The sequence below is a fragment of the Mobula birostris genome, chromosome 20 (genome assembly GCF_030028105.1).
Source record: "Mobula birostris isolate sMobBir1 chromosome 20, sMobBir1.hap1, whole genome shotgun sequence".
Classification (NCBI taxonomy): Eukaryota; Metazoa; Chordata; class Chondrichthyes; order Myliobatiformes; family Myliobatidae; genus Mobula; species Mobula birostris.
This window is the reverse complement of record NC_092389.1, coordinates 63134753-63141313: the sequence shown is the minus strand read 5'-3', so window position 1 is coordinate 63141313 and position 6561 is coordinate 63134753. Positions and strand designations below refer to the sequence as shown.

The following is a 6561-nucleotide window of genomic DNA, read 5'->3' as shown; positions in this document are numbered from 1 at the left end:
AAAGTGAACCACCTCACATTTATCTGGGTTGAACTCCATCTGCCACCTCTCAGGCCAGTTTTGTATCCTATCGATCTCCCGCTGTAACCTCTGACAGCCAGTCACACTATCCACAGCACCCACATCCTTTGTGGCATCAGCGCATTTACTAACACGTCCCCCCACTTCCTTATTTCATGTAATTTATAATAATCGCCAAGTGAAGGGGTCCCAGAAAATATTCCTGAAGCACACTACTGGTCACCGACCTATATGCAGAATATGACCCGTCCACAACCACTCTTTCCCTGTTCTGTGCAAGCATATTCTGCATCCACGAAGCAAGGTCGCCTTGGATTAGGGTGTTTCTGGGTCCCAGTGGATGTTGGATTTGCGTCTATATATCGATTTGGGGATGCGTGCACATCTCGGGATGTGAGGGCAAACATGGGTTCGATGCCTTGAGGGTTTCCACATGGATTTGGGGGTGAGCACAGATTTGGGAGCGTTCCTAAGTTTAGAGCTGCACACAGATTTCGAGGTGTCAGTGAATTTGGATGCTCCATGCAAGTACATATGTATCTTGGTGTACACACCGATTTGCGGTTGTACACAGTTTTGTGTGTATTGGTAGACTTGTTGATGCACCTGGATTTGGGGTGTCCTTAACTTTGAATTTAGCCTTGCATTTTAAGGGACTGAGCATGGATTTGGAGATGTGCACTAATCTAGGAAGAGTCGAAGAATATGGGATTGCACACGGTGCTGAGGATGTGTGAGACTTTGGTGTGTCGACAGATTTAGGATGTCATTAAACGTTGAACTTTTTTTCATCCTATTTGTTTTAAGGTAGGAGCATTTATTTTGCAAGCTGTTTGAAATTATTCTTCCTCTAGGATACTGATTCGCATGTTTGCGAGTCATCGGTTTTAGGTTGCACACGGAATTGGGGTTCACAATGATGTGGGATCATGCACTGATTTGCGGGCGCACACGGATTTGGCGGTCCATACGGATTTGGGGATGCGCTCTGATATAGGAGGATGTTAAGAATATGCCGATGAACACGAATTTAGCGGTGAATGCAGATGTGGTGGAGTTTAGGCGTTTTTGGGGGTACAAACTAATTTGGTGACGCCTGCCGATATGGAGTGTCTGTGGATTTGGAGGTGCACACGGATTTTTAGAAGTGTACTGATTTAGGGGTGAGTCCGCGAACATGGGAGTGCACGCGGATATCGGGATTGCGCAGATGCGGAGGTTTTGGCAAATAGAAGGCTGCACAGACATTGCCGGCGGACTTGCAGATGCGCACCGATTTGAGGTGTGTCTGTTTTGGTGTCAACGTTTTAGGGTGTCTGGTAATTTGGGGGTGCACACAGATTTGGGAATCACCGTAGATTTAGGAGTTTATCCAGGAATATGGTGTGCACACGGAATTTGGGGTGCGTGAGGATCTGGAATAATCCAATGTGCATGTGGGTGTGCCTGCTGATTTGGAGCTGTGACGAATCTGAAGGTTCTTTCATTTGTAGAAACATTAACAACAAATGCAATTTGAATTTTGACCTTTGTTGATATTTTATGGTTCAGTCAGCCACTTTGTGAAGTGCTTGAAATCACTCTTACTTGGAGAATCGAATTTGAATATGGAGGTTGCAGCGTTCTGGGGGTACGCACAGATTTGGGGATGCACAAGATTTGAAAGTGCATGAAAGCACACACACAGGCACTCGCGCACACACACAGACAGATAAACACACACACACACACACACACACACACACACACACACACACACACACAGACACTCGCGCACACAGACAGACAAATAAACACACACACACACACACACACACACACACACACACAGACACTCGCGCACACAGACAGACAGATAAACACACGCACACACACACACATGACGGCGGTTTCTTATCTACCTCTCCAGCTCATCGCCATGTTCTTTGACATATGTGCGGTGATATGATTAAGACATTCTCACCCCACCCCCACTGGACTGTTGAGTTTTACGGCCATGCGTTAGGTAAGTGGTAGGTGCAAAACGAGGCCCCAACAAGTGTTCAACAACAACAACAGGAATTCTGCAGATGCTGGAAATTCAAGCAACACACATCAAAGTTGCTGGTGAACGCAGCAGGCCAGGCAGCATCTCTAGGAAGAGGTACAGTCGACGTTTCAGGCCGAGACCCTTCGTCAGGACCCCAACAAGTGTTCATTCATGTCGCCACACACAGAGACTGTATCTTACAAAGGACCATTTTGGTAGAATCTCCAAAAACCCCAACTACATCAAGAGTTTATACCGTTGACGAGAATGGCAATAGTGGGCGATTCAGTACAATTTCACAGACTTAATTTCAATATTCTGTATTTGATAAATGATTACTCTGAAGTACATATTTACAATGGAAGCAAATGCTATTGATAAGACACCTCGAAGGTTCTGATGCCGTTATTGGGACAAAGTTACTCACACAGCTGGTCTAAAAATTAATTCACTAAATTAATCACAACCCGTCACCGCGGGGATGGCACCTGTCTGATGTAATAGGTTTCTAAATAAGTTAAGGAGTTTTATTATACAATATGTTGAAGTCTGTCCCTGTGGGGTCGCTAGATGGTGTTTATAAACCCGGGACATGTGGTGCTTCAACATTTCATTCCAATAGACCGCCTGAGGCACAGGGGGACACATTGCCGCGCAGGGGAAATGTCGGCAATGTTGAAACGGTACTACAGTGTGCAGAAAATATTGTACCTGCTCATTGCCGTCACCGGAGTTCCTGGTGAGTGAGCAGAGCAGTTTATGTTTGGTATTTCCGTGTGTTAACCGGTATGAACCTGTTTATGATCAATCGACAAGCTTCCAACTTGATGATCTTTGCATAGATATCCGTCAAAGATATTTATCCTATCAATTCAACATCCTGATTATTTCATATTTAATGACAAGATGAACGAATCCCCGGTCTCTCCTCTAACTCAGGGGATCGACCTGAACTTTGTTTTTGCCTTTAATATTATCTTGTCCAGATTTGTCCCAGTACCGGGGCGGGCAGCTCTCCTGGACGGTGTAACTGGGAGGCTTTTAATGGGACCTTGTCCAGAGTTGTCCCACAGCTGGGAAACGGAGGGTCGCCGTGAAGGGGTGACTGGGATGGGTTTACATTGTGAAGTTTACTTGTACTGAGTTATTATTCAGACAGAACCCCTGGTCCAGTGTTTCACGTTTCCCGGTGGAGTCTGGCACAGATCACCTGAACCAGTGTCCATGCATCTGCTGCCGCGTGTTATCGAATTGAACTGTGCTGGAGAATTAATCCGTTAACGGAGTCATTCAGTCTCTGGTTACCAAGTTGTTCCTGAGACCCGTCGTAAATTGGGCGCTGTATCGACCTGAAGATAGGTCTCGCCCCGAAACGATAGGTTTTTTTTGGGTCCCGCCAGTATTTCGCGTGCGTTGCTCCCCTCTGTATCCCTTCTCGGTCCAATCAGACGCTGAGCTTCAGGAGGCCTGGTCAGTTACGGTTAAATCAGTGAAACCGGCTCCGTCAGTGACTGGAATCGGGATCAGCACCGATCGTTGTTGTTCATACAGCTTATTTTTATCCTCGACGATTGTTCACACATCGTCGTATCTTCATACTGAAAAAGGCAGGTCAGAGACAGTGTGACCCGTGTCCGATGTTAGATTAGCAGCCGTTCACAGACTCTGGCACGCTTGATCTTTAGCTGAAGTCCGATCCCTCTTTAATTCCTGGAGAATGTGCTCAGTAATGCTAAGGTCGGTTCTCCCCCACCCCCACACCTCTCTCTCTCTCTCTCTCTCTCCAGTGAATTTAATGGCGATTGTGATCCTGTCCCGGGGAAACTGCGGCCTCTCTACCTGCACCACTCGCTACCTGGTGGCCATGGCAGCGGCCGATCTACTGACTATTGTCACCGAGGTCATTTTGTATCAAATCAATTGGTATTACTTCCCGTGGAATTTTCTGGACATCACCCCTGTCTGCAGTGTTATCGATTCACTGACGTACGCAGCCACAGACTGTTCTGTTTGGTTCACCGTCACTTTCACCTTTGATCGGTTTGTCGCCATTTGCTGCCAGAAGCTGAAAACAAAATATTGCACCGGGAAAAATGCGGCTGTGGTTCTGACAACAACCGGCGTAGTGTTCTGTCTGAAAAACGTTCCCAGATACTTCACGTTTGAACACAGCGTGATCATCGATAACGTACCGTGGTTTTGTAGAACCATAAACAATTTTTTCACTGACCCTGGATGGATGGTATATGACTGGCTGGATATGGTTTTAACTCCGCTCCTCCCTTTCGCTGGGATCCTGCTGCTCAACGCTCTGACAGTCAGACACATTTTAGTGGCCAGTCGGGTCCGTAAGGGGCTGAAGGGTCAGAGCAAGGGGGAGAACCGCAGTGACCCGGAGATGGAGAGCAGGAGGAGATCTGTGGTTTTACTCTTCACCCTCTCCGGCAACTTCATCCTCCTGTGGGTGGCATACGTTGTAAATGTCATATATTATCAGGTCGCAGGAAAAATATCTGATTTCAGTGATTCCGAATGGATCTTTCACTATGTCGGAGTTTTGCTGAGGAATTTCAGCTGCTGCACGAATACATTTATTTACGCGGTGACTCAGTCGAAATTCAGGGAGCAGCTGATCGGCGCGGTGAAATACCCGGTCACCTCGGTGCTTCAGTTCATGAATAAAGCCGCGTCCTGAGCACTAGCTAGTGCGGGCCGCTGTGTGTCGAGCACGGGCTCTGTCTCCTCTCAGTCACCGCCTGATGGCCAAGGTGTTATTTCCGGGCGGGTTTTCCCCGCTACCGGCAGCTCCGGGACATTAGGGTAGTCTGTGTGGTGGAGGGAGGGGGCGTGGACGGGGGGGAGTAAAACACCGTCATGGCGACACATAAACTCGGTGTCCCGCCATATGCCAATCAATGTACTGCTCCAGAATGCCGCCCAGCATTTGGTCTGTGGATATGTCTATCTATTCCCTTTCCTGCTCAGTACCTCACAGTCTGACGTCCCCAGACAACTGTAGGGCTGGTGTGATACTAGGTGGCCAATCCACTGCCAGTTCTCTAGTCTCCAACTTTCACATGAATAATGGGCTAACGTGAAAATATAGGGCGGAATATGGATAAACACTTTTTGTTAAATTGGTGAAAAGCCGCCCCATCTTAATGACCGCCTCTGCTACTAATGACTGACGACAATAGCTGAAAGCAGATTGTAGCTGGGAGATTAGTATCCAAGGATACATATAGTACCGAAAGAACAGGCTGGAAGGCAGAGGTGGTAGCGTAGCTCTGTTTGTTAAAAAAAAAACAAACAAACAAACAAACAAAATCAAATCATTAGAAAGAGGTGATATAGGGGCGGAAGGTGTTGAATCATTGTGGATAGAGCTGAGGAACGACAAGGTGAAAAGACACTGTACGGACCATGCAACCGCAGTGAGGATGTGACCTACAAATTACAACGGGAGACAGTGAATGCTCACCGAAAGGGAAATGGTAGAATAGTCATGGAGGATTTAAATATGCGTGTAGATGGGAAAAATCAGGTTAATCCTGGATTCCAGGTCGGGGGATTTCTAGAGTGCCTTCGAGATCGCTTTTTAAGGCAGCTGACGTTTGAACCCACTGGAGGATCTGCTCTCCTGCACTGGGTGTGGGGCAATGAAGAGAAACTGATTGGAAATCTGAAAGCAAAACAACCTTTAGGGGCAAATAAGCAGAATGTTTCTGAGTTCACCCTGAGGTTTGAGAAGGAGAAGCGAAAATCAGATGTGCTGGTATTACAGCAGAGTAACGGTAATCACAGACACAATTACAATTGGCCAGAATTAATCGGAAAAGAACACTGGCAGGGACAACGGCAGAGCAGCAATGGCTGGAATTTCTGGAAGCAATTCGGAAGGCACCGGATAAATACATCACAAAAGAAGAAGAATTTTGCAGGAATGTCAATGCCTAAGAGAGGCGATATAATTGAGTAAAAAAATTGTGGGAAGTTAGACAATTTGGAAGCTTATGAAAACCAAAAGAAGTCAACTAAAAAGTCATTTAGAACGTAAAGATGGAATACGAATTTAAGCTAGACAGTCATATAAAAGAGGACACCAAAGGTTTCTTCAGCTACTTAACGTGTTAAAGGGAGGAGACGGTGAATTTCCGGCCGTGGGTAAACGAGAATTAGTAATGGGGGCAATCGAAATGGCGGACAGAATCAGTATTTTAGGAGTATGGGGAAAAATTGGCAGATGGTGCACAGTGTCGGGAAGTGCATAGAAGAAGAAATGAAAGGGTTAACTATTTTATAAATGGAAGGAAAATGAATTGTAACGCGCGGTTCTTCTAGGCTTAATCAAGGGGGTGATAATCCCCCAGCCCTGCCAAACTTAATAAATCTTGTTTGGGTGGATGCTGCGCGATGTGTCCCCTGTTATAAATCAGTACCCCGAAATAACAAACAGTACACAATATGCAATTAAACGATTAAGCTTTATAACTATTACCTTGACTACATGG

The 6561-nt window shown here is 46.3% G+C and overlaps 1 pseudogene; it reads left to right on the top strand.

Annotated features, from left to right (window-relative positions):
* Window positions 1-1198: 1198 nt before the first annotated feature.
* On the top strand, window positions 1199-4745 carry LOC140185037 (probable G-protein coupled receptor 139; annotated as a pseudogene).
* The last annotated feature ends 1816 nt before the right edge of the window (window positions 4746-6561 follow it).